Source organism: Triturus cristatus, chromosome 2_1, assembly GCF_964204655.1.
Source record: "Triturus cristatus chromosome 2_1, aTriCri1.1, whole genome shotgun sequence".
In the NCBI taxonomy this organism is placed as follows: domain Eukaryota; kingdom Metazoa; phylum Chordata; class Amphibia; order Caudata; family Salamandridae; genus Triturus; species Triturus cristatus.
Window position 1 is genome coordinate 366,032,651 of NC_140581.1, and position 22,879 is coordinate 366,055,529.

Consider the following 22,879-nt stretch of genomic DNA (forward strand, 5'->3'; position numbering starts at 1 on the left):
ATGGGATAGCTGCAGCCTCCCACTCTGGGGACCTATCCAGAGACAGGGAAGTAGGCCCTGGCCAGGTGACATGTCTGCTCCTTTCCATCGCCCCCCTGGGGCTGTGGCCTGGCTGCCAGCCTCTTGCCTCGCCCTAGCCTCCCCAGGCCCAGACTCTGGCTGAGGACCCCAGGCCGTGGCCCGGCGAGGGCTCTGCCCGGCGAGGGTTCTGTCGGCAGCGTTTGGGAGCGTTCGGGAAGGCGTGAGGGGCTCAGGGCGAGAACCCCTGCTCGCTTGCAGGCCTGTTTGTCCCTGGCTTTCAGCCACAAGCAGTCGACTGGGGCCTAGCCAGGCAACAGGGCACTGCATACCTCTAGAGGCGGCCTCAGTGGCAGCTCTTAGGCTTCAAAAGCCCCAAATCTCTGCTTCTGGGCCCAAAGTCGACATGGCAATCGCCCTTCTGTGCTTGCTGTAGCCCTGGCTTTCCCCCACCCGTGTCAGCAAGGTGCAGCATAGCGAAAGCAGGGCCCTGATTGGCGCTGCCGGTGGGCGTGGACATGCAAATGTTGCTGGCCGGCCGAGGCCTGTGGGAAGCTGCTGTGGGTAGCTGCGCGCTTTCCAAAGTGGGCACAGGGGCCTTGGCTGGTCACCTTGCGCCCCACAATGCCCATGCTCTGCTTCGCCCGGCCTCAGGCCTTGCCTGTGTGAATGCCACCCTCGCTCTGCGGGGAGATGCCCAGCGGCCCGCCCTCACCCTGTCCCCTTCCAACTCATACTTACCTGGCAGGGGAGACACCATGATCACGAAGGTGGTTCTCCCAGGGTGAGGCTCATCCATTGCACTTCGGATGTGCTGACCCCTGCGATGTCCCCAAATGCGGGATACTCGACTGCATAATTTCTGGTAGTGGGGGACTGCGTTCGCGCTTTCCCCTGATCTCTGGTTTCAAGAAAGACAAAAAGGAAAAAAAAATAAAAAGGAGTCTGGAGCACCCTTTGACGTTTCTTGTGGTCCGTCCAGGGTGCTGTAAGCTGGCTGGAATGGGGAGTGGGCGAGGGCCAATTAGATATGCAAATTTACAAGCCTGGGGATGCTGGCTCAGGGCTTAGAAACGTGCTTCTGGGCCCGATTTCGACCTGGCAAGCCCTCTGTTGTGCTTGCGAAAGCCTTTGCTTGTGCACAGTTTAAAGGGCCTGAAAAATCTGCTTTTGGGCCCGATTTAGGCCTGCCAAGCCCTCTCGTGTGCTTGCTGTAGCCCTGGCTTTCCCCCACCCGTGTCAGCAAGGTGCAGCATAGCGAAAGCAGGGCCCTGATTGGCGCTGCCGGTGGGCGTGGACATGCAAATGTTGCTGGCCGGCCGAGGCCTGTGGGAAGCTGCTGTGGGTAGCTGCGCGCTTTCCAAAGTGGGCACAGGGGCCTTGGCTGGTCACCTTGCGCCCCACAATGCCCATGCTCTGCTTCGCCCGGCCTCAGGCCTTGCCTGTGTGAATGCCACCCTCGCTCTGCGGGGAGATGCCCAGCGGCCCGCCCTCACCCTGTCCCCTTCCAACTCATACTTACCTGGCAGGGGAGACACCATGATCACGAAGGTGGTTCTCCCAGGGTGAGGCTCATCCATTGCACTTCGGATGTGCTGACCCCTGCGATGTCCCCAAATGCGGGATACTCGACTGCATAATTTCTGGTAGTGGGGGACTGCGTTCGCGCTTTCCCCTGATCTCTGGTTTCAAGAAAGACAAAAAGGAAAAAAAAATAAAAAGGAGTCTGGAGCACCCTTTGACGTTTCTTGTGGTCCGTCCAGGGTGCTGTAAGCTGGCTGGAATGGGGAGTGGGCGAGGGCCAATTAGATATGCAAATTTACAAGCCTGGGGATGCTGGCTCAGGGCTTAGAAACGTGCTTCTGGGCCCGATTTCGACCTGGCAAGCCCTCTGTTGTGCTTGCGAAAGCCTTTGCTTGTGCACAGTTTAAAGGGCCTGAAAAATCTGCTTTTGGGCCCGATTTAGGCCTGCCAAGCCCTCTCGTGTGCTTGCTGTAGCCCTGGCTTTCCCCCACCCGTGTCAGCAAGGTGCAGCATAGCGAAAGCAGGGCCCTGATTGGCGCTGCCGGTGGGCGTGGACATGCAAATGTTGCTGGCCGGCCGAGGCCTGTGGGAAGCTGCTGTGGGTAGCTGCGCGCTTTCCAAAGTGGGCACAGGGGCCTTGGCTGGTCACCTTGCGCCCCACAATGCCCATGCTCTGCTTCGCCCGGCCTCAGGCCTTGCCTGTGTGAATGCCACCCTCGCTCTGCGGGGAGATGCCCAGCGGCCCGCCCTCACCCTGTCCCCTTCCAACTCATACTTACCTGGCAGGGGAGACACCATGATCACGAAGGTGGTTCTCCCAGGGTGAGGCTCATCCATTGCACTTCGGATGTGCTGACCCCTGCGATGTCCCCAAATGCGGGATACTCGACTGCATAATTTCTGGTAGTGGGGGACTGCGTTCGCGCTTTCCCCTGATCTCTGGTTTCAAGAAAGACAAAAAGGAAAAAAAAATAAAAAGGAGTCTGGAGCACCCTTTGACGTTTCTTGTGGTCCGTCCAGGGTGCTGTAAGCTGGCTGGAATGGGGAGTGGGCGAGGGCCAATTAGATATGCAAATTTACAAGCCTGGGGATGCTGGCTCAGGGCTTAGAAACGTGCTTCTGGGCCCGATTTCGACCTGGCAAGCCCTCTGTTGTGCTTGCGAAAGCCTTTGCTTGTGCACAGTTTAAAGGGCCTGAAAAATCTGCTTTTGGGCCCGATTTAGGCCTGCCAAGCCCTCTCGTGTGCTTGCTGTAGCCCTGGCTTTCCCCCACCCGTGTCAGCAAGGTGCAGCATAGCGAAAGCAGGGCCCTGATTGGCGCTGCCGGTGGGCGTGGACATGCAAATGTTGCTGGCCGGCCGAGGCCTGTGGGAAGCTGCTGTGGGTAGCTGCGCGCTTTCCAAAGTGGGCACAGGGGCCTTGGCTGGTCACCTTGCGCCCCACAATGCCCATGCTCTGCTTCGCCCGGCCTCAGGCCTTGCCTGTGTGAATGCCACCCTCGCTCTGCGGGGAGATGCCCAGCGGCCCGCCCTCACCCTGTCCCCTTCCAACTCATACTTACCTGGCAGGGGAGACACCATGATCACGAAGGTGGTGCTCCCAGGGTGAGGCTCATCCATTGCACTTCGGATGTGCTGACCCCTGCGATGTCCCCAAATGCGGGATACTCGACTGCATAATTTCTGGTAGTGGGGGACTGCGTTCGCGCTTTCCCCTGATCTCTGGTTTCAAGAAAGACAAAAAGGAAAAAAAAATAAAAAGGAGTCTGGAGCACCCTTTGACGTTTCTTGTGGTCCGTCCAGGGTGCTGTAAGCTGGCTGGAATGGGGAGTGGGCGAGGGCCAATTAGATATGCAAATTTACAAGCCTGGGGATGCTGGCTCAGGGCTTAGAAACGTGCTTCTGGGCCCGATTTCGACCTGGCAAGCCCTCTGTTGTGCTTGCGAAAGCCTTTGCTTGTGCACAGTTTAAAGGGCCTGAAAAATCTGCTTTTGGGCCCGATTTAGGCCTGCCAAGCCCTCTCGTGTGCTTGCTGTAGCCCTGGCTTTCCCCCACCCGTGTCAGCAAGGTGCAGCATAGCGAAAGCAGGGCCCTGATTGGCGCTGCCGGTGGGCGTGGACATGCAAATGTTGCTGGCCGGCCGAGGCCTGTGGGAAGCTGCTGTGGGTAGCTGCGCGCTTTCCAAAGTGGGCACAGGGGCCTTGGCTGGTCACCTTGCGCCCCACAATGCCCATGCTCTGCTTCGCCCGGCCTCAGGCCTTGCCTGTGTGAATGCCACCCTCGCTCTGCGGGGAGATGCCCAGCGGCCCGCCCTCACCCTGTCCCCTTCCAACTCATACTTACCTGGCAGGGGAGACACCATGATCACGAAGGTGGTTCTCCCAGGGTGAGGCTCATCCATTGCACTTCGGATGTGCTGACCCCTGCGATGTCCCCAAATGCGGGATACTCGACTGCATAATTTCTGGTAGTGGGGGACTGCGTTCGCGCTTTCCCCTGATCTCTGGTTTCAAGAAAGACAAAAAGGAAAAAAAAATAAAAAGGAGTCTGGAGCACCCTTTCTCGTCTTCTGTGTTCTTTCTGGGGTGCTGCGGCTGGATTGGAGGGGGGCGGGGGCGTGGGCAAGAGGGAATCACATGCTAAGTACTGAGCCTGGGGAATGATGGGATAGCTGCAGCCTCCCACTCTGGGGACCTATCCAGAGACAGGGAAGTAGGCCCTGGCCAGGTGACATGTCTGCTCCTTTCCATCGCCCCCCTGGGGCTGTGGCCTGGCTGCCAGCCTCTTGCCTCGCCCTAGCCTTCCCAGGCCCAGACTCTGGCTGAGGACCCCAGGCCGTGGCCCGGCGAGGGCTCTGCCCGGCGAGGGTTCTGTCGGCAGCGTTTGGGAGCATTCGGGAAGGCGTGAGGGGCTCAGGGCGAGAACCCCTGCTCGCTTGCAGGCCTGTTTGTCCCTGGCTTTCAGCCACAAGCAGTCGACTGGGGCCTAGCCAGGCAACAGGGCACTGCATACCTCTAGAGGCGGCCTCAGTGGCAGCTCTTAGGCTTCAAAAGCCCCAAATCTCTGCTTCTGGGCCCAAAGTCGACATGGCAATCGCCCTTCTGTGCTTGCTGTAGCCCTGGCTTTCCCCCACCCGTGTCAGCAAGGTGCAGCATAGCGAAAGCAGGGCCCTGATTGGCGCTGCCGGTGGGCGTGGACATGCAAATGTTGCTGGCCGGCCGAGGCCTGTGGGAAGCTGCTGTGGGTAGCTGCGCGCTTTCCAAAGTGGGCACAGGGGCCTTGGCTGGTCACCTTGCGCCCCACAATGCCCATGCTCTGCTTCGCCCGGCCTCAGGCCTTGCCTGTGTGAATGCCACCCTCGCTCTGCGGGGAGATGCCCAGCGGCCCGCCCTCACCCTGTCCCCTTCCAACTCATACTTACCTGGCAGGGGAGACACCATGATCACGAAGGTGGTTCTCCCAGGGTGAGGCTCATCCATTGCACTTCGGATGTGCTGACCCCTGCGATGTCCCCAAATGCGGGATACTCGACTGCATAATTTCTGGTAGTGGGGGACTGCGTTCGCGCTTTCCCCTGATCTCTGGTTTCAAGAAAGACAAAAAGGAAAAAAAAATAAAAAGGAGTCTGGAGCACCCTTTGACGTTTCTTGTGGTCCGTCCAGGGTGCTGTAAGCTGGCTGGAATGGGGAGTGGGCGAGGGCCAATTAGATATGCAAATTTACAAGCCTGGGGATGCTGGCTCAGGGCTTAGAAACGTGCTTCTGGGCCCGATTTCGACCTGGCAAGCCCTCTGTTGTGCTTGCGAAAGCCTTTGCTTGTGCACAGTTTAAAGGGCCTGAAAAATCTGCTTTTGGGCCCGATTTAGGCCTGCCAAGCCCTCTCGTGTGCTTGCTGTAGCCCTGGCTTTCCCCCACCCGTGTCAGCAAGGTGCAGCATAGCGAAAGCAGGGCCCTGATTGGCGCTGCCGGTGGGCGTGGACATGCAAATGTTGCTGGCCGGCCGAGGCCTGTGGGAAGCTGCTGTGGGTAGCTGCGCGCTTTCCAAAGTGGGCACAGGGGCCTTGGCTGGTCACCTTGCGCCCCACAATGCCCATGCTCTGCTTCGCCCGGCCTCAGGCCTTGCCTGTGTGAATGCCACCCTCGCTCTGCGGGGAGATGCCCAGCGGCCCGCCCTCACCCTGTCCCCTTCCAACTCATACTTACCTGGCAGGGGAGACACCATGATCACGAAGGTGGTTCTCCCAGGGTGAGGCTCATCCATTGCACTTCGGATGTGCTGACCCCTGCGATGTCCCCAAATGCGGGATACTCGACTGCATAATTTCTGGTAGTGGGGGACTGCGTTCGCGCTTTCCCCTGATCTCTGGTTTCAAGAAAGACAAAAAGGAAAAAAAAATAAAAAGGAGTCTGGAGCACCCTTTCTCGTCTTCTGTGTTCTTTCTGGGGTGCTGCGGCTGGATTGGAGGGGGGCGGGGGCGTGGGCAAGAGGGAATCACATGCTAAGTACTGAGCCTGGGGAATGATGGGATAGCTGCAGCCTCCCACTCTGGGGACCTATCCAGAGACAGGGAAGTAGGCCCTGGCCAGGTGACATGTCTGCTCCTTTCCATCGCCCCCCTGGGGCTGTGGCCTGGCTGCCAGCCTCTTGCCTCGCCCTAGCCTCCCCAGGCCCAGACTCTGGCTGAGGACCCCAGGCCGTGGCCCGGCGAGGGCTCTGCCCGGCGAGGGTTCTGTCGGCAGCGTTTGGGAGCGTTCGGGAAGGCGTGAGGGGCTCAGGGCGAGAACCCCTGCTCGCTTGCAGGCCTGTTTGTCCCTGGCTTTCAGCCACAAGCAGTCGACTGGGGCCTAGCCAGGCAACAGGGCACTGCATACCTCTAGAGGCGGCCTCAGTGGCAGCTCTTAGGCTTCAAAAGCCCCAAATCTCTGCTTCTGGGCCCAAAGTCGACATGGCAATCGCCCTTCTGTGCTTGCTGTAGCCCTGGCTTTCCCCCACCCGTGTCAGCAAGGTGCAGCATAGCGAAAGCAGGGCCCTGATTGGCGCTGCCGGTGGGCGTGGACATGCAAATGTTGCTGGCCGGCCGAGGCCTGTGGGAAGCTGCTGTGGGTAGCTGCGCGCTTTCCAAAGTGGGCACAGGGGCCTTGGCTGGTCACCTTGCGCCCCACAATGCCCATGCTCTGCTTCGCCCGGCCTCAGGCCTTGCCTGTGTGAATGCCACCCTCGCTCTGCGGGGAGATGCCCAGCGGCCCGCCCTCACCCTGTCCCCTTCCAACTCATACTTACCTGGCAGGGGAGACACCATGATCACGAAGGTGGTTCTCCCAGGGTGAGGCTCATCCATTGCACTTCGGATGTGCTGACCCCTGCGATGTCCCCAAATGCGGGATACTCGACTGCATAATTTCTGGTAGTGGGGGACTGCGTTCGCGCTTTCCCCTGATCTCTGGTTTCAAGAAAGACAAAAAGGAAAAAAAAATAAAAAGGAGTCTGGAGCACCCTTTGACGTTTCTTGTGGTCCGTCCAGGGTGCTGTAAGCTGGCTGGAATGGGGAGTGGGCGAGGGCCAATTAGATATGCAAATTTACAAGCCTGGGGATGCTGGCTCAGGGCTTAGAAACGTGCTTCTGGGCCCGATTTCGACCTGGCAAGCCCTCTGTTGTGCTTGCGAAAGCCTTTGCTTGTGCACAGTTTAAAGGGCCTGAAAAATCTGCTTTTGGGCCCGATTTAGGCCTGCCAAGCCCTCTCGTGTGCTTGCTGTAGCCCTGGCTTTCCCCCACCCGTGTCAGCAAGGTGCAGCATAGCGAAAGCAGGGCCCTGATTGGCGCTGCCGGTGGGCGTGGACATGCAAATGTTGCTGGCCGGCCGAGGCCTGTGGGAAGCTGCTGTGGGTAGCTGCGCGCTTTCCAAAGTGGGCACAGGGGCCTTGGCTGGTCACCTTGCGCCCCACAATGCCCATGCTCTGCTTCGCCCGGCCTCAGGCCTTGCCTGTGTGAATGCCACCCTCGCTCTGCGGGGAGATGCCCAGCGGCCCGCCCTCACCCTGTCCCCTTCCAACTCATACTTACCTGGCAGGGGAGACACCATGATCACGAAGGTGGTTCTCCCAGGGTGAGGCTCATCCATTGCACTTCGGATGTGCTGACCCCTGCGATGTCCCCAAATGCGGGATACTCGACTGCATAATTTCTGGTAGTGGGGGACTGCGTTCGCGCTTTCCCCTGATCTCTGGTTTCAAGAAAGACAAAAAGGAAAAAAAAATAAAAAGGAGTCTGGAGCACCCTTTGACGTTTCTTGTGGTCCGTCCAGGGTGCTGTAAGCTGGCTGGAATGGGGAGTGGGCGAGGGCCAATTAGATATGCAAATTTACAAGCCTGGGGATGCTGGCTCAGGGCTTAGAAACGTGCTTCTGGGCCCGATTTCGACCTGGCAAGCCCTCTGTTGTGCTTGCGAAAGCCTTTGCTTGTGCACAGTTTAAAGGGCCTGAAAAATCTGCTTTTGGGCCCGATTTAGGCCTGCCAAGCCCTCTCGTGTGCTTGCTGTAGCCCTGGCTTTCCCCCACCCGTGTCAGCAAGGTGCAGCATAGCGAAAGCAGGGCCCTGATTGGCGCTGCCGGTGGGCGTGGACATGCAAATGTTGCTGGCCGGCCGAGGCCTGTGGGAAGCTGCTGTGGGTAGCTGCGCGCTTTCCAAAGTGGGCACAGGGGCCTTGGCTGGTCACCTTGCGCCCCACAATGCCCATGCTCTGCTTCGCCCGGCCTCAGGCCTTGCCTGTGTGAATGCCACCCTCGCTCTGCGGGGAGATGCCCAGCGGCCCGCCCTCACCCTGTCCCCTTCCAACTCATACTTACCTGGCAGGGGAGACACCATGATCACGAAGGTGGTTCTCCCAGGGTGAGGCTCATCCATTGCACTTCGGATGTGCTGACCCCTGCGATGTCCCCAAATGCGGGATACTCGACTGCATAATTTCTGGTAGTGGGGGACTGCGTTCGCGCTTTCCCCTGATCTCTGGTTTCAAGAAAGACAAAAAGGAAAAAAAAATAAAAAGGAGTCTGGAGCACCCTTTCTCGTCTTCTGTGTTCTTTCTGGGGTGCTGCGGCTGGATTGGAGGGGGGCGGGGGCGTGGGCAAGAGGGAATCACATGCTAAGTACTGAGCCTGGGGAATGATGGGATAGCTGCAGCCTCCCACTCTGGGGACCTATCCAGAGACAGGGAAGTAGGCCCTGGCCAGGTGACATGTCTGCTCCTTTCCATCGCCCCCCTGGGGCTGTGGCCTGGCTGCCAGCCTCTTGCCTCGCCCTAGCCTTCCCAGGCCCAGACTCTGGCTGAGGACCCCAGGCCGTGGCCCGGCGAGGGCTCTGCCCGGCGAGGGTTCTGTCGGCAGCGTTTGGGAGCATTCGGGAAGGCGTGAGGGGCTCAGGGCGAGAACCCCTGCTCGCTTGCAGGCCTGTTTGTCCCTGGCTTTCAGCCACAAGCAGTCGACTGGGGCCTAGCCAGGCAACAGGGCACTGCATACCTCTAGAGGCGGCCTCAGTGGCAGCTCTTAGGCTTCAAAAGCCCCAAATCTCTGCTTCTGGGCCCAAAGTCGACATGGCAATCGCCCTTCTGTGCTTGCTGTAGCCCTGGCTTTCCCCCACCCGTGTCAGCAAGGTGCAGCATAGCGAAAGCAGGGCCCTGATTGGCGCTGCCGGTGGGCGTGGACATGCAAATGTTGCTGGCCGGCCGAGGCCTGTGGGAAGCTGCTGTGGGTAGCTGCGCGCTTTCCAAAGTGGGCACAGGGGCCTTGGCTGGTCACCTTGCGCCCCACAATGCCCATGCTCTGCTTCGCCCGGCCTCAGGCCTTGCCTGTGTGAATGCCACCCTCGCTCTGCGGGGAGATGCCCAGCGGCCCGCCCTCACCCTGTCCCCTTCCAACTCATACTTACCTGGCAGGGGAGACACCATGATCACGAAGGTGGTGCTCCCAGGGTGAGGCTCATCCATTGCACTTCGGATGTGCTGACCCCTGCGATGTCCCCAAATGCGGGATACTCGACTGCATAATTTCTGGTAGTGGGGGACTGCGTTCGCGCTTTCCCCTGATCTCTGGTTTCAAGAAAGACAAAAAGGAAAAAAAAATAAAAAGGAGTCTGGAGCACCCTTTGACGTTTCTTGTGGTCCGTCCAGGGTGCTGTAAGCTGGCTGGAATGGGGAGTGGGCGAGGGCCAATTAGATATGCAAATTTACAAGCCTGGGGATGCTGGCTCAGGGCTTAGAAACGTGCTTCTGGGCCCGATTTCGACCTGGCAAGCCCTCTGTTGTGCTTGCGAAAGCCTTTGCTTGTGCACAGTTTAAAGGGCCTGAAAAATCTGCTTTTGGGCCCGATTTAGGCCTGCCAAGCCCTCTCGTGTGCTTGCTGTAGCCCTGGCTTTCCCCCACCCGTGTCAGCAAGGTGCAGCATAGCGAAAGCAGGGCCCTGATTGGCGCTGCCGGTGGGCGTGGACATGCAAATGTTGCTGGCCGGCCGAGGCCTGTGGGAAGCTGCTGTGGGTAGCTGCGCGCTTTCCAAAGTGGGCACAGGGGCCTTGGCTGGTCACCTTGCGCCCCACAATGCCCATGCTCTGCTTCGCCCGGCCTCAGGCCTTGCCTGTGTGAATGCCACCCTCGCTCTGCGGGGAGATGCCCAGCGGCCCGCCCTCACCCTGTCCCCTTCCAACTCATACTTACCTGGCAGGGGAGACACCATGATCACGAAGGTGGTTCTCCCAGGGTGAGGCTCATCCATTGCACTTCGGATGTGCTGACCCCTGCGATGTCCCCAAATGCGGGATACTCGACTGCATAATTTCTGGTAGTGGGGGACTGCGTTCGCGCTTTCCCCTGATCTCTGGTTTCAAGAAAGACAAAAAGGAAAAAAAAATAAAAAGGAGTCTGGAGCACCCTTTCTCGTCTTCTGTGTTCTTTCTGGGGTGCTGCGGCTGGATTGGAGGGGGGCGGGGGCGTGGGCAAGAGGGAATCACATGCTAAGTACTGAGCCTGGGGAATGATGGGATAGCTGCAGCCTCCCACTCTGGGGACCTATCCAGAGACAGGGAAGTAGGCCCTGGCCAGGTGACATGTCTGCTCCTTTCCATCGCCCCCCTGGGGCTGTGGCCTGGCTGCCAGCCTCTTGCCTCGCCCTAGCCTTCCCAGGCCCAGACTCTGGCTGAGGACCCCAGGCCGTGGCCCGGCGAGGGCTCTGCCCGGCGAGGGTTCTGTCGGCAGCGTTTGGGAGCATTCGGGAAGGCGTGAGGGGCTCAGGGCGAGAACCCCTGCTCGCTTGCAGGCCTGTTTGTCCCTGGCTTTCAGCCACAAGCAGTCGACTGGGGCCTAGCCAGGCAACAGGGCACTGCATACCTCTAGAGGCGGCCTCAGTGGCAGCTCTTAGGCTTCAAAAGCCCCAAATCTCTGCTTCTGGGCCCAAAGTCGACATGGCAATCGCCCTTCTGTGCTTGCTGTAGCCCTGGCTTTCCCCCACCCGTGTCAGCAAGGTGCAGCATAGCGAAAGCAGGGCCCTGATTGGCGCTGCCGGTGGGCGTGGACATGCAAATGTTGCTGGCCGGCCGAGGCCTGTGGGAAGCTGCTGTGGGTAGCTGCGCGCTTTCCAAAGTGGGCACAGGGGCCTTGGCTGGTCACCTTGCGCCCCACAATGCCCATGCTCTGCTTCGCCCGGCCTCAGGCCTTGCCTGTGTGAATGCCACCCTCGCTCTGCGGGGAGATGCCCAGCGGCCCGCCCTCACCCTGTCCCCTTCCAACTCATACTTACCTGGCAGGGGAGACACCATGATCACGAAGGTGGTTCTCCCAGGGTGAGGCTCATCCATTGCACTTCGGATGTGCTGACCCCTGCGATGTCCCCAAATGCGGGATACTCGACTGCATAATTTCTGGTAGTGGGGGACTGCGTTCGCGCTTTCCCCTGATCTCTGGTTTCAAGAAAGACAAAAAGGAAAAAAAAATAAAAAGGAGTCTGGAGCACCCTTTGACGTTTCTTGTGGTCCGTCCAGGGTGCTGTAAGCTGGCTGGAATGGGGAGTGGGCGAGGGCCAATTAGATATGCAAATTTACAAGCCTGGGGATGCTGGCTCAGGGCTTAGAAACGTGCTTCTGGGCCCGATTTCGACCTGGCAAGCCCTCTGTTGTGCTTGCGAAAGCCTTTGCTTGTGCACAGTTTAAAGGGCCTGAAAAATCTGCTTTTGGGCCCGATTTAGGCCTGCCAAGCCCTCTCGTGTGCTTGCTGTAGCCCTGGCTTTCCCCCACCCGTGTCAGCAAGGTGCAGCATAGCGAAAGCAGGGCCCTGATTGGCGCTGCCGGTGGGCGTGGACATGCAAATGTTGCTGGCCGGCCGAGGCCTGTGGGAAGCTGCTGTGGGTAGCTGCGCGCTTTCCAAAGTGGGCACAGGGGCCTTGGCTGGTCACCTTGCGCCCCACAATGCCCATGCTCTGCTTCGCCCGGCCTCAGGCCTTGCCTGTGTGAATGCCACCCTCGCTCTGCGGGGAGATGCCCAGCGGCCCGCCCTCACCCTGTCCCCTTCCAACTCATACTTACCTGGCAGGGGAGACACCATGATCACGAAGGTGGTTCTCCCAGGGTGAGGCTCATCCATTGCACTTCGGATGTGCTGACCCCTGCGATGTCCCCAAATGCGGGATACTCGACTGCATAATTTCTGGTAGTGGGGGACTGCGTTCGCGCTTTCCCCTGATCTCTGGTTTCAAGAAAGACAAAAAGGAAAAAAAAATAAAAAGGAGTCTGGAGCACCCTTTCTCGTCTTCTGTGTTCTTTCTGGGGTGCTGCGGCTGGATTGGAGGGGGGCGGGGGCGTGGGCAAGAGGGAATCACATGCTAAGTACTGAGCCTGGGGAATGATGGGATAGCTGCAGCCTCCCACTCTGGGGACCTATCCAGAGACAGGGAAGTAGGCCCTGGCCAGGTGACATGTCTGCTCCTTTCCATCGCCCCCCTGGGGCTGTGGCCTGGCTGCCAGCCTCTTGCCTCGCCCTAGCCTCCCCAGGCCCAGACTCTGGCTGAGGACCCCAGGCCGTGGCCCGGCGAGGGCTCTGCCCGGCGAGGGTTCTGTCTGCAGCGTTTGGGAGCGTTCGGGAAGGCGTGAGGGGCTCAGGGCGAGAACCCCTGCTCGCTTGCAGGCCTGTTTGTCCCTGGCTTTCAGCCACAAGCAGTCGACTGGGGCCTAGCCAGGCAACAGGGCACTGCATACCTCTAGAGGCGGCCTCAGTGGCAGCTCTTAGGCTTCAAAAGCCCCAAATCTCTGCTTCTGGGCCCAAAGTCGACATGGCAATCGCCCTTCTGTGCTTGCTGTAGCCCTGGCTTTCCCCCACCCGTGTCAGCAAGGTGCAGCATAGCGAAAGCAGGGCCCTGATTGGCGCTGCCGGTGGGCGTGGACATGCAAATGTTGCTGGCCGGCCGAGGCCTGTGGGAAGCTGCTGTGGGTAGCTGCGCGCTTTCCAAAGTGGGCACAGGGGCCTTGGCTGGTCACCTTGCGCCCCACAATGCCCATGCTCTGCTTCGCCCGGCCTCAGGCCTTGCCTGTGTGAATGCCACCCTCGCTCTGCGGGGAGATGCCCAGCGGCCCGCCCTCACCCTGTCCCCTTCCAACTCATACTTACCTGGCAGGGGAGACACCATGATCACGAAGGTGGTTCTCCCAGGGTGAGGCTCATCCATTGCACTTCGGATGTGCTGACCCCTGCGATGTCCCCAAATGCGGGATACTCGACTGCATAATTTCTGGTAGTGGGGGACTGCGTTCGCGCTTTCCCCTGATCTCTGGTTTCAAGAAAGACAAAAAGGAAAAAAAAATAAAAAGGAGTCTGGAGCACCCTTTGACGTTTCTTGTGGTCCGTCCAGGGTGCTGTAAGCTGGCTGGAATGGGGAGTGGGCGAGGGCCAATTAGATATGCAAATTTACAAGCCTGGGGATGCTGGCTCAGGGCTTAGAAACGTGCTTCTGGGCCCGATTTCGACCTGGCAAGCCCTCTGTTGTGCTTGCGAAAGCCTTTGCTTGTGCACAGTTTAAAGGGCCTGAAAAATCTGCTTTTGGGCCCGATTTAGGCCTGCCAAGCCCTCTCGTGTGCTTGCTGTAGCCCTGGCTTTCCCCCACCCGTGTCAGCAAGGTGCAGCATAGCGAAAGCAGGGCCCTGATTGGCGCTGCCGGTGGGCGTGGACATGCAAATGTTGCTGGCCGGCCGAGGCCTGTGGGAAGCTGCTGTGGGTAGCTGCGCGCTTTCCAAAGTGGGCACAGGGGCCTTGGCTGGTCACCTTGCGCCCCACAATGCCCATGCTCTGCTTCGCCCGGCCTCAGGCCTTGCCTGTGTGAATGCCACCCTCGCTCTGCGGGGAGATGCCCAGCGGCCCGCCCTCACCCTGTCCCCTTCCAACTCATACTTACCTGGCAGGGGAGACACCATGATCACGAAGGTGGTTCTCCCAGGGTGAGGCTCATCCATTGCACTTCGGATGTGCTGACCCCTGCGATGTCCCCAAATGCGGGATACTCGACTGCATAATTTCTGGTAGTGGGGGACTGCGTTCGCGCTTTCCCCTGATCTCTGGTTTCAAGAAAGACAAAAAGGAAAAAAAAATAAAAAGGAGTCTGGAGCACCCTTTCTCGTCTTCTGTGTTCTTTCTGGGGTGCTGCGGCTGGATTGGAGGGGGGCGGGGGCGTGGGCAAGAGGGAATCACATGCTAAGTACTGAGCCTGGGGAATGATGGGATAGCTGCAGCCTCCCACTCTGGGGACCTATCCAGAGACAGGGAAGTAGGCCCTGGCCAGGTGACATGTCTGCTCCTTTCCATCGCCCCCCTGGGGCTGTGGCCTGGCTGCCAGCCTCTTGCCTCGCCCTAGCCTTCCCAGGCCCAGACTCTGGCTGAGGACCCCAGGCCGTGGCCCGGCGAGGGCTCTGCCCGGCGAGGGTTCTGTCTGCAGCGTTTGGGAGCGTTCGGGAAGGCGTGAGGGGCTCAGGGCGAGAACCCCTGCTCGCTTGCAGGCCTGTTTGTCCCTGGCTTTCAGCCACAAGCAGTCGACTGGGGCCTAGCCAGGCAACAGGGCACTGCATACCTCTAGAGGCGGCCTCAGTGGCAGCTCTTAGGCTTCAAAAGCCCCAAATCTCTGCTTCTGGGCCCAAAGTCGACATGGCAATCGCCCTTCTGTGCTTGCTGTAGCCCTGGCTTTCCCCCACCCGTGTCAGCAAGGTGCAGCATAGCGAAAGCAGGGCCCTGATTGGCGCTGCCGGTGGGCGTGGACATGCAAATGTTGCTGGCCGGCCGAGGCCTGTGGGAAGCTGCTGTGGGTAGCTGCGCGCTTTCCAAAGTGGGCACAGGGGCCTTGGCTGGTCACCTTGCGCCCCACAATGCCCATGCTCTGCTTCGCCCGGCCTCAGGCCTTGCCTGTGTGAATGCCACCCTCGCTCTGCGGGGAGATGCCCAGCGGCCCGCCCTCACCCTGTCCCCTTCCAACTCATACTTACCTGGCAGGGGAGACACCATGATCACGAAGGTGGTTCTCCCAGGGTGAGGCTCATCCATTGCACTTCGGATGTGCTGACCCCTGCGATGTCCCCAAATGCGGGATACTCGACTGCATAATTTCTGGTAGTGGGGGACTGCGTTCGCGCTTTCCCCTGATCTCTGGTTTCAAGAAAGACAAAAAGGAAAAAAAAATAAAAAGGAGTCTGGAGCACCCTTTGACGTTTCTTGTGGTCCGTCCAGGGTGCTGTAAGCTGGCTGGAATGGGGAGTGGGCGAGGGCCAATTAGATATGCAAATTTACAAGCCTGGGGATGCTGGCTCAGGGCTTAGAAACGTGCTTCTGGGCCCGATTTCGACCTGGCAAGCCCTCTGTTGTGCTTGCGAAAGCCTTTGCTTGTGCACAGTTTAAAGGGCCTGAAAAATCTGCTTTTGGGCCCGATTTAGGCCTGCCAAGCCCTCTCGTGTGCTTGCTGTAGCCCTGGCTTTCCCCCACCCGTGTCAGCAAGGTGCAGCATAGCGAAAGCAGGGCCCTGATTGGCGCTGCCGGTGGGCGTGGACATGCAAATGTTGCTGGCCGGCCGAGGCCTGTGGGAAGCTGCTGTGGGTAGCTGCGCGCTTTCCAAAGTGGGCACAGGGGCCTTGGCTGGTCACCTTGCGCCCCACAATGCCCATGCTCTGCTTCGCCCGGCCTCAGGCCTTGCCTGTGTGAATGCCACCCTCGCTCTGCGGGGAGATGCCCAGCGGCCCGCCCTCACCCTGTCCCCTTCCAACTCATACTTACCTGGCAGGGGAGACACCATGATCACGAAGGTGGTTCTCCCAGGGTGAGGCTCATCCATTGCACTTCGGATGTGCTGACCCCTGCGATGTCCCCAAATGCGGGATACTCGACTGCATAATTTCTGGTAGTGGGGGACTGCGTTCGCGCTTTCCCCTGATCTCTGGTTTCAAGAAAGACAAAAAGGAAAAAAAAATAAAAAGGAGTCTGGAGCACCCTTTGACGTTTCTTGTGGTCCGTCCAGGGTGCTGTAAGCTGGCTGGAATGGGGAGTGGGCGAGGGCCAATTAGATATGCAAATTTACAAGCCTGGGGATGCTGGCTCAGGGCTTAGAAACGTGCTTCTGGGCCCGATTTCGACCTGGCAAGCCCTCTGTTGTGCTTGCGAAAGCCTTTGCTTGTGCACAGTTTAAAGGGCCTGAAAAATCTGCTTTTGGGCCCGATTTAGGCCTGCCAAGCCCTCTCGTGTGCTTGCTGTAGCCCTGGCTTTCCCCCACCCGTGTCAGCAAGGTGCAGCATAGCGAAAGCAGGGCCCTGATTGGCGCTGCCGGTGGGCGTGGACATGCAAATGTTGCTGGCCGGCCGAGGCCTGTGGGAAGCTGCTGTGGGTAGCTGCGCGCTTTCCAAAGTGGGCACAGGGGCCTTGGCTGGTCACCTTGCGCCCCACAATGCCCATGCTCTGCTTCGCCCGGCCTCAGGCCTTGCCTGTGTGAATGCCACCCTCGCTCTGCGGGGAGATGCCCAGCGGCCCGCCCTCACCCTGTCCCCTTCCAACTCATACTTACCTGGCAGGGGAGACACCATGATCACGAAGGTGGTTCTCCCAGGGTGAGGCTCATCCATTGCACTTCGGATGTGCTGACCCCTGCGATGTCCCCAAATGCGGGATACTCGACTGCATAATTTCTGGTAGTGGGGGACTGCGTTCGCGCTTTCCCCTGATCTCTGGTTTCAAGAAAGACAAAAAGGAAAAAAAAATAAAAAGGAGTCTGGAGCACCCTTTCTCGTCTTCTGTGTTCTTTCTGGGGTGCTGCGGCTGGATTGGAGGGGGGCGGGGGCGTGGGCAAGAGGGAATCACGTGCTAAGTACTGAGCCTGGGGAATGATGGGATAGCTGCAGCCTCCCACTCTGGGGACCTATCCAGAGACAGGGAAGTAGGCCCTGGCCAGGTGACATGTCTGCTCCTTTCCATCGCCCCCCTGGGGCTGTGGCCTGGCTGCCAGCCTCTTGCCTCGCCCTAGCCTTCCCAGGCCCAGACTCTGGCTGAGGACCCCAGGCCGTGGCCCGGCGAGGGCTCTGCCCGGCGAGGGTTCTGTCTGCAGCGTTTGGGAGCGTTCGGGAAGGCGTGAGGGGCTCAGGGCGAGAACCCCTGCTCGCTTGCAGGCCTGTTTGTCCCTGGCTTTCAGCCACAAGCAGTCGACTGGGGCCTAGCCAGGCAACAGGGCACTGCATACCTCTAGAGGCGGCCTCAGTGGCAGCTCTTAGGCTTCAAAAGCCCCAAATCTCTGCTTCTGGGCCCAAAGTCGACATGGCAATCGCCCTTCTGTGCTTGCTGTAGCCCTGGCTTTCCCCCACCCGTGTCAGCAAGGTGCAGCATAGCGAAAGCAGGGCCCTGATTGGCGCTGCCGGTGGGCGTGGACATGCAAATGTTGCTGGCCGGCCGAGGCCTGTGGGAAGCTGCTGTGGGTAGCTGCGCGCTTTCCAAAGTGGGCACAGGGGCCTTGGCTGGTCACCTTGCGCCCCACAATGCCCATGCTCTGCTTCGCCCGGCCTCAGGCCTTGCCTGTGTGAATGCCACCCTCGCTCTGCGGGGAGATGCCCAGCGGCCCGCCCTCACCCTGTCCCCTTCCAACTCATACTTACCTGGCAGGGGAGACACCATGATCACGAAGGTGGTTCTCCCAGGGTGAGGCTCATCCATTGCACTTCGGATGTGCTGACCCCTGCGATGTCCCCAAATGCGGGATACTCGACTGCATAATTTCTGGTAGTGGGGGACTGCGTTCGCGCTTTCCCCTGATCTCTGGTTTCAAGAAAGACAAAAAGGAAAAAAAAATAAAAAGGAGTCTGGAGCACCCTTTGACGTTTCTTGTGGTCCGTCCAGGGTGCTGTAAGCTGGCTGGAATGGGGAGTGGGCGAGGGCCAATTAGATATGCAAATTTACAAGCCTGGGGATGCTGGCTCAGGGCTTAGAAACGTGCTTCTGGGCCCGATTTCGACCTGGCAAGCCCTCTGTTGTGCTTGCGAAAGCCTTTGCTTGTGCACAGTTTAAAGGGCCTGAAAAATCTGCTTTTGGGCCCGATTTAGGCCTGCCAAGCCCTCTCGTGTGCTTGCTGTAGCCCTGGCTTTCCCCCACCCGTGTCAGCAAGGTGCAGCATAGCGAAAGCAGGGCCCTGATTGGCGCTGCCGGTGGGCGTGGACATGCAAATGTTGCTGGCCGGCCGAGGCCTATGGGAAGCTGCTGTGGGTAGCTGCGCGCTTTCCAAAGTGGGCACAGGGGCCTTGGCTGGTCACCTTGCGCCCCACAATGCCCATGCTCTGCTTCGCCCGGCCTCAGGCCTTGCCTGTGTGAATGCCACCCTCGCTCTGCGGGGAGATGCCCAGCGGCCCGCCCTCACCCTGTCCCCTTCCAACTCATACTTACCTGGCAGGGGAGACACCATGATCACGAAGGTGGTTCTCCCAGGGTGAGGCTCATCCATTGCACTTCGGATGTGCTGACCCCTGCGATGTCCCCAAATGCGGGATACTCGACTGCATAATTTCTGGTAGTGGGGGACTGCGTTCGCGCTTTCCCCTGATCTCTGGTTTCAAGAAAGACAAAAAGGAAAAAAAAATAAAAAGGAGTCTGGAGCACCCTTTCTCGTCTTCTGTGTTCTTTCTGGGGTGCTGCGGCTGGATTGGAGGGGGGCGGGGGCGTGGGCAAGAGGGAATCACATGCTAAGTACTGAGCCTGGGGAATGATGGGATAGCTGCAGCCTCCCACTCTGGGGACCTATCCAGAGACAGGGAAGTAGGCCCTGGCCAGGTGACATGTCTGCTCCTTTCCATCGCCCCCCTGGGGCTGTGGCCTGGCTGCCAGCCTCTTGCCTCGCCCTAGCCTCCCCAGGCCCAGACTCTGGCTGAGGACCCCAGGCCGTGGCCCGGCGAGGGCTCTGCCCGGCGAGGGTTCTGTCTGCAGCGTTTGGGAGCGTTCGGGAAGGCGTGAGGGGCTCAGGGCGAGAACCCCTGCTCGCTTGCAGGCCTGTTTGTCCCTGGCTTTCAGCCACAAGCAGTCGACTGGGGCCTAGCCAGGCAACAGGGCACTGCATACCTCTAGAGGCGGCCTCAGTGGCAGCTCTTAGGCTTCAAAAGCCCCAAATCTCTGCTTCTGGGCCCAAAGTCGACATGGCAATCGCCCTTCTGTGCTTGCTGTAGCCCTGGCTTTCCCCCACCCGTGTCAGCAAGGTGCAGCATAGCGAAAGCAGGGCCCTGATTGGCGCTGCCGGTGGGCGTGGACATGCAAATGTTGCTGGCCGGCCGAGGCCTGTGGGAAGCTGCTGTGGGTAGCTGCGCGCTTTCCAAAGTGGGCACAGGGGCCTTGGCTGGTCACCTTGCGCCCCACAATGCCCATGCTCTGCTTCGCCCGGCCTCAGGCCTTGCCTGTGTGAATGCCACCCTCGCTCTGCGGGGAGATGCCCAGCGGCCCGCCCTCACCCTGTCCCCTTCCAACTCATACTTACCTGGCAGGGGAGACACCATGATCACGAAGGTGGTTCTCCCAGGGTGAGGCTCATCCATTGCACTTCGGATGTGCTGACCCCTGCGATGTCCCCAAATGCGGGATACTCGACTGCATAATTTCTGGTAGTGGGGGACTGCGTTCGCGCTTTCCCCTGATCTCTGGTTTCAAGAAAGACAAAAAGGAAAAAAAAATAAAAAGGAGTCTGGAGCACCCTTTGACGTTTCTTGTGGTCCGTCCAGGGTGCTGTAAGCTGGCTGGAATGGGGAGTGGGCGAGGGCCAATTAGATATGCAAATTTACAAGCCTGGGGATGCTGGCTCAGGGCTTAGAAACGTGCTTCTGGGCCCGATTTCGACCTGGCAAGCCCTCTGTTGTGCTTGCGAAAGCCTTTGCTTGTGCACAGTTTAAAGGGCCTGAAAAATCTGCTTTTGGGCCCGATTTAGGCCTGCCAAGCCCTCTCGTGTGCTTGCTGTAGCCCTGGCTTTCCCCCACCCGTGTCAGCAAGGTGCAGCATAGCGAAAGCAGGGCCCTGATTGGCGCTGCCGGTGGGCGTGGACATGCAAATGTTGCTGGCCGGCCGAGGCCTATGGGAAGCTGCTGTGGGTAGCTGCGCGCTTTCCAAAGTGGGCACAGGGGCCTTGGCTGGTCACCTTGCGCCCCACAATGCCCATGCTCTGCTTCGCCCGGCCTCAGGCCTTGCCTGTGTGAATGCCACCCTCGCTCTGCGGGGAGATGCCCAGCGGCCCGCCCTCACCCTGTCCCCTTCCAACTCATACTTACCTGGCAGGGGAGACACCATGATCACGAAGGTGGTTCTCCCAGGGTGAGGCTCATCCATTGCACTTCGGATGTGCTGACCCCTGCGATGTCCCCAAATGCGGGATACTCGACTGCATAATTTCTGGTAGTGGGGGACTGCGTTCGCGCTTTCCCCTGATCTCTGGTTTCAAGAAAGACAAAAAGGAAAAAAAAATAAAAAGGAGTCTGGAGCACCCTTTCTCGTCTTCTGTGTTCTTTCTGGGGTGCTGCGGCTGGATTGGAGGGGGGCGGGGGCGTGGGCAAGAGGGAATCACATGCTAAGTACTGAGCCTGGGGAATGATGGGATAGCTGCAGCCTCCCACTCTGGGGACCTATCCAGAGACAGGGAAGTAGGCCCTGGCCAGGTGACATGTCTGCTCCTTTCCATCGCCCCCCTGGGGCTGTGGCCTGGCTGCCAGCCTCTTGCCTCGCCCTAGCCTTCCCAGGCCCAGACTCTGGCTGAGGACCCCAGGCCGTGGCCCGGCGAGGGCTCTGCCCGGCGAGGGTTCTGTCGGCAGCGTTTGGGAGCATTCGGGAAGGCGTGAGGGGCTCAGGGCGAGAACCCCTGCTCGCTTGCAGGCCTGTTTGTCCCTGGCTTTCAGCCACAAGCAGTCGACTGGGGCCTAGCCAGGCAACAGGGCACTGCATACCTCTAGAGGCGGCCTCAGTGGCAGCTCTTAGGCTTCAAAAGCCCCAAATCTCTGCTTCTGGGCCCAAAGTCGACATGGCAATCGCCCTTCTGTGCTTGCTGTAGCCCTGGCTTTCCCCCACCCGTGTCAGCAAGGTGCAGCATAGCGAAAGCAGGGCCCTGATTGGCGCTGCCGGTGGGCGTGGACATGCAAATGTTGCTGGCCGGCCGAGGCCTGTGGGAAGCTGCTGTGGGTAGCTGCGCGCTTTCCAAAGTGGGCACAGGGGCCTTGGCTGGTCACCTTGCGCCCCACAATGCCCATGCTCTGCTTCGCCCGGCCTCAGGCCTTGCCTGTGTGAATGCCACCCTCGCTCTGCGGGGAGATGCCCAGCGGCCCGCCCTCACCCTGTCCCCTTCCAACTCATACTTACCTGGCAGGGGAGACACCATGATCACGAAGGTGGTGCTCCCAGGGTGAGGCTCATCCATTGCACTTCGGATGTGCTGACCCCTGCGATGTCCCCAAATGCGGGATACTCGACTGCATAATTTCTGGTAGTGGGGGACTGCGTTCGCGCTTTCCCCTGATCTCTGGTTTCAAGAAAGACAAAAAGGAAAAAAAAATAAAAAGGAGTCTGGAGCACCCTTTGACGTTTCTTGTGGTCCGTCCAGGGTGCTGTAAGCTGGCTGGAATGGGGAGTGGGCGAGGGCCAATTAGATATGCAAATTTACAAGCCTGGGGATGCTGGCTCAGGGCTTAGAAACGTGCTTCTGGGCCCGATTTCGACCTGGCAAGCCCTCTGTTGTGCTTGCGAAAGCCTTTGCTTGTGCACAGTTTAAAGGGCCTGAAAAATCTGCTTTTGGGCCCGATTTAGGCCTGCCAAGCCCTCTCGTGTGCTTGCTGTAGCCCTGGCTTTCCCCCACCCGTGTCAGCAAGGTGCAGCATAGCGAAAGCAGGGCCCTGATTGGCGCTGCCGGTGGGCGTGGACATGCAAATGTTGCTGGCCGGCCGAGGCCTGTGGGAAGCTGCTGTGGGTAGCTGCGCGCTTTCCAAAGTGGGCACAGGGGCCTTGGCTGGTCACCTTGCGCCCCACAATGCCCATGCTCTGCTTCGCCCGGCCTCAGGCCTTGCCTGTGTGAATGCCACCCTCGCTCTGCGGGGAGATGCCCAGCGGCCCGCCCTCACCCTGTCCCCTTCCAACTCATACTTACCTGGCAGGGGAGACACCATGATCACGAAGGTGGTTCTCCCAGGGTGAGGCTCATCCATTGCACTTCGGATGTGCTGACCCCTGCGATGTCCCCAAATGCGGGATACTCGACTGCATAATTTCTGGTAGTGGGGGACTGCGTTCGCGCTTTCCCCTGATCTCTGGTTTCAAGAAAGACAAAAAGGAAAAAAAAATAAAAAGGAGTCTGGAGCACCCTTTCTCGTCTTCTGTGTTCTTTCTGGGGTGCTGCGGCTGGATTGGAGGGGGGCGGGGGCGTGGGCAAGAGGGAATCACATGCTAAGTACTGAGCCTGGGGAATGATGGGATAGCTGCAGCCTCCCACTCTGGGGACCTATCCAGAGACAGGGAAGTAGGCCCTGGCCAGGTGACATGTCTGCTCCTTTCCATCGCCCCCCTGGGGCTGTGGCCTGGCTGCCAGCCTCTTGCCTCGCCCTAGCCTTCCCAGGCCCAGACTCTGGCTGAGGACCCCAGGCCGTGGCCCGGCGAGGGCTCTGCCCGGCGAGGGTTCTGTCGGCAGCGTTTGGGAGCATTCGGGAAGGCGTGAGGGGCTCAGGGCGAGAACCCCTGCTCGCTTGCAGGCCTGTTTGTCCCTGGCTTTCAGCCACAAGCAGTCGACTGGGGCCTAGCCAGGCAACAGGGCACTGCATACCTCTAGAGGCGGCCTCAGTGGCAGCTCTTAGGCT

The 22,879-nt window shown here is 59.5% G+C and overlaps 25 non-coding genes across 25 annotated transcripts; all 25 read left to right on the forward strand.

The window, feature by feature from the left end:
• Window positions 1-751: 751 nt before the first annotated feature.
• LOC146864719 (U1 spliceosomal RNA) lies at window positions 752-915 on the forward strand. The gene has a single exon (XR_014977987.1). It is a non-coding gene; the product is annotated as a U1 spliceosomal RNA (small nuclear RNA).
• A 617-nt stretch (window positions 916-1,532) lies between these two features.
• On the forward strand, window positions 1,533-1,696 carry LOC146864720 (U1 spliceosomal RNA). The gene has a single exon (XR_014977988.1). It is a non-coding gene; the product is annotated as a U1 spliceosomal RNA (small nuclear RNA).
• A 617-nt stretch (window positions 1,697-2,313) lies between these two features.
• Window positions 2,314-2,477, forward strand: LOC146864721 (U1 spliceosomal RNA). The gene has a single exon (XR_014977989.1). It is a non-coding gene; the product is annotated as a U1 spliceosomal RNA (small nuclear RNA).
• Window positions 2,478-3,094: 617 nt separating this feature from the next.
• Window positions 3,095-3,258, forward strand: LOC146864722 (U1 spliceosomal RNA). The gene has a single exon (XR_014977365.1). It is a non-coding gene; the product is annotated as a U1 spliceosomal RNA (small nuclear RNA).
• A 617-nt stretch (window positions 3,259-3,875) lies between these two features.
• LOC146864723 (U1 spliceosomal RNA) lies at window positions 3,876-4,039 on the forward strand. Its single transcript, XR_014977990.1, has one exon. It is a non-coding gene; the product is annotated as a U1 spliceosomal RNA (small nuclear RNA).
• A 914-nt stretch (window positions 4,040-4,953) lies between these two features.
• On the forward strand, window positions 4,954-5,117 carry LOC146864724 (U1 spliceosomal RNA). The gene has a single exon (XR_014977992.1). It is a non-coding gene; the product is annotated as a U1 spliceosomal RNA (small nuclear RNA).
• A 617-nt stretch (window positions 5,118-5,734) lies between these two features.
• LOC146864725 (U1 spliceosomal RNA) lies at window positions 5,735-5,898 on the forward strand. Its single transcript, XR_014977993.1, has one exon. It is a non-coding gene; the product is annotated as a U1 spliceosomal RNA (small nuclear RNA).
• A 914-nt stretch (window positions 5,899-6,812) lies between these two features.
• Window positions 6,813-6,976, forward strand: LOC146864726 (U1 spliceosomal RNA). The gene has a single exon (XR_014977994.1). It is a non-coding gene; the product is annotated as a U1 spliceosomal RNA (small nuclear RNA).
• A 617-nt stretch (window positions 6,977-7,593) lies between these two features.
• Window positions 7,594-7,757, forward strand: LOC146864727 (U1 spliceosomal RNA). Its single transcript, XR_014977995.1, has one exon. It is a non-coding gene; the product is annotated as a U1 spliceosomal RNA (small nuclear RNA).
• A 617-nt stretch (window positions 7,758-8,374) lies between these two features.
• Window positions 8,375-8,538, forward strand: LOC146864728 (U1 spliceosomal RNA). The gene has a single exon (XR_014977996.1). It is a non-coding gene; the product is annotated as a U1 spliceosomal RNA (small nuclear RNA).
• Window positions 8,539-9,452: 914 nt separating this feature from the next.
• LOC146864729 (U1 spliceosomal RNA) lies at window positions 9,453-9,616 on the forward strand. The gene has a single exon (XR_014977366.1). It is a non-coding gene; the product is annotated as a U1 spliceosomal RNA (small nuclear RNA).
• A 617-nt stretch (window positions 9,617-10,233) lies between these two features.
• LOC146864730 (U1 spliceosomal RNA) lies at window positions 10,234-10,397 on the forward strand. Its single transcript, XR_014977997.1, has one exon. It is a non-coding gene; the product is annotated as a U1 spliceosomal RNA (small nuclear RNA).
• A 914-nt stretch (window positions 10,398-11,311) lies between these two features.
• Window positions 11,312-11,475, forward strand: LOC146864731 (U1 spliceosomal RNA). The gene has a single exon (XR_014977998.1). It is a non-coding gene; the product is annotated as a U1 spliceosomal RNA (small nuclear RNA).
• A 617-nt stretch (window positions 11,476-12,092) lies between these two features.
• LOC146864732 (U1 spliceosomal RNA) lies at window positions 12,093-12,256 on the forward strand. Its single transcript, XR_014977999.1, has one exon. It is a non-coding gene; the product is annotated as a U1 spliceosomal RNA (small nuclear RNA).
• Window positions 12,257-13,170: 914 nt separating this feature from the next.
• LOC146864733 (U1 spliceosomal RNA) lies at window positions 13,171-13,334 on the forward strand. Its single transcript, XR_014978000.1, has one exon. It is a non-coding gene; the product is annotated as a U1 spliceosomal RNA (small nuclear RNA).
• Window positions 13,335-13,951: 617 nt separating this feature from the next.
• On the forward strand, window positions 13,952-14,115 carry LOC146864734 (U1 spliceosomal RNA). The gene has a single exon (XR_014978001.1). It is a non-coding gene; the product is annotated as a U1 spliceosomal RNA (small nuclear RNA).
• Window positions 14,116-15,029: 914 nt separating this feature from the next.
• On the forward strand, window positions 15,030-15,193 carry LOC146864735 (U1 spliceosomal RNA). Its single transcript, XR_014978003.1, has one exon. It is a non-coding gene; the product is annotated as a U1 spliceosomal RNA (small nuclear RNA).
• Window positions 15,194-15,810: 617 nt separating this feature from the next.
• LOC146864736 (U1 spliceosomal RNA) lies at window positions 15,811-15,974 on the forward strand. Its single transcript, XR_014978004.1, has one exon. It is a non-coding gene; the product is annotated as a U1 spliceosomal RNA (small nuclear RNA).
• Window positions 15,975-16,591: 617 nt separating this feature from the next.
• LOC146864737 (U1 spliceosomal RNA) lies at window positions 16,592-16,755 on the forward strand. The gene has a single exon (XR_014978005.1). It is a non-coding gene; the product is annotated as a U1 spliceosomal RNA (small nuclear RNA).
• Window positions 16,756-17,669: 914 nt separating this feature from the next.
• Window positions 17,670-17,833, forward strand: LOC146864738 (U1 spliceosomal RNA). Its single transcript, XR_014978006.1, has one exon. It is a non-coding gene; the product is annotated as a U1 spliceosomal RNA (small nuclear RNA).
• A 617-nt stretch (window positions 17,834-18,450) lies between these two features.
• LOC146864739 (U1 spliceosomal RNA) lies at window positions 18,451-18,614 on the forward strand. The gene has a single exon (XR_014978007.1). It is a non-coding gene; the product is annotated as a U1 spliceosomal RNA (small nuclear RNA).
• Window positions 18,615-19,528: 914 nt separating this feature from the next.
• LOC146864740 (U1 spliceosomal RNA) lies at window positions 19,529-19,692 on the forward strand. Its single transcript, XR_014978008.1, has one exon. It is a non-coding gene; the product is annotated as a U1 spliceosomal RNA (small nuclear RNA).
• A 617-nt stretch (window positions 19,693-20,309) lies between these two features.
• Window positions 20,310-20,473, forward strand: LOC146864741 (U1 spliceosomal RNA). The gene has a single exon (XR_014978009.1). It is a non-coding gene; the product is annotated as a U1 spliceosomal RNA (small nuclear RNA).
• Window positions 20,474-21,387: 914 nt separating this feature from the next.
• LOC146864742 (U1 spliceosomal RNA) lies at window positions 21,388-21,551 on the forward strand. The gene has a single exon (XR_014977367.1). It is a non-coding gene; the product is annotated as a U1 spliceosomal RNA (small nuclear RNA).
• Window positions 21,552-22,168: 617 nt separating this feature from the next.
• Window positions 22,169-22,332, forward strand: LOC146864743 (U1 spliceosomal RNA). Its single transcript, XR_014978010.1, has one exon. It is a non-coding gene; the product is annotated as a U1 spliceosomal RNA (small nuclear RNA).
• Window positions 22,333-22,879: the final 547 nt, after the last annotated feature.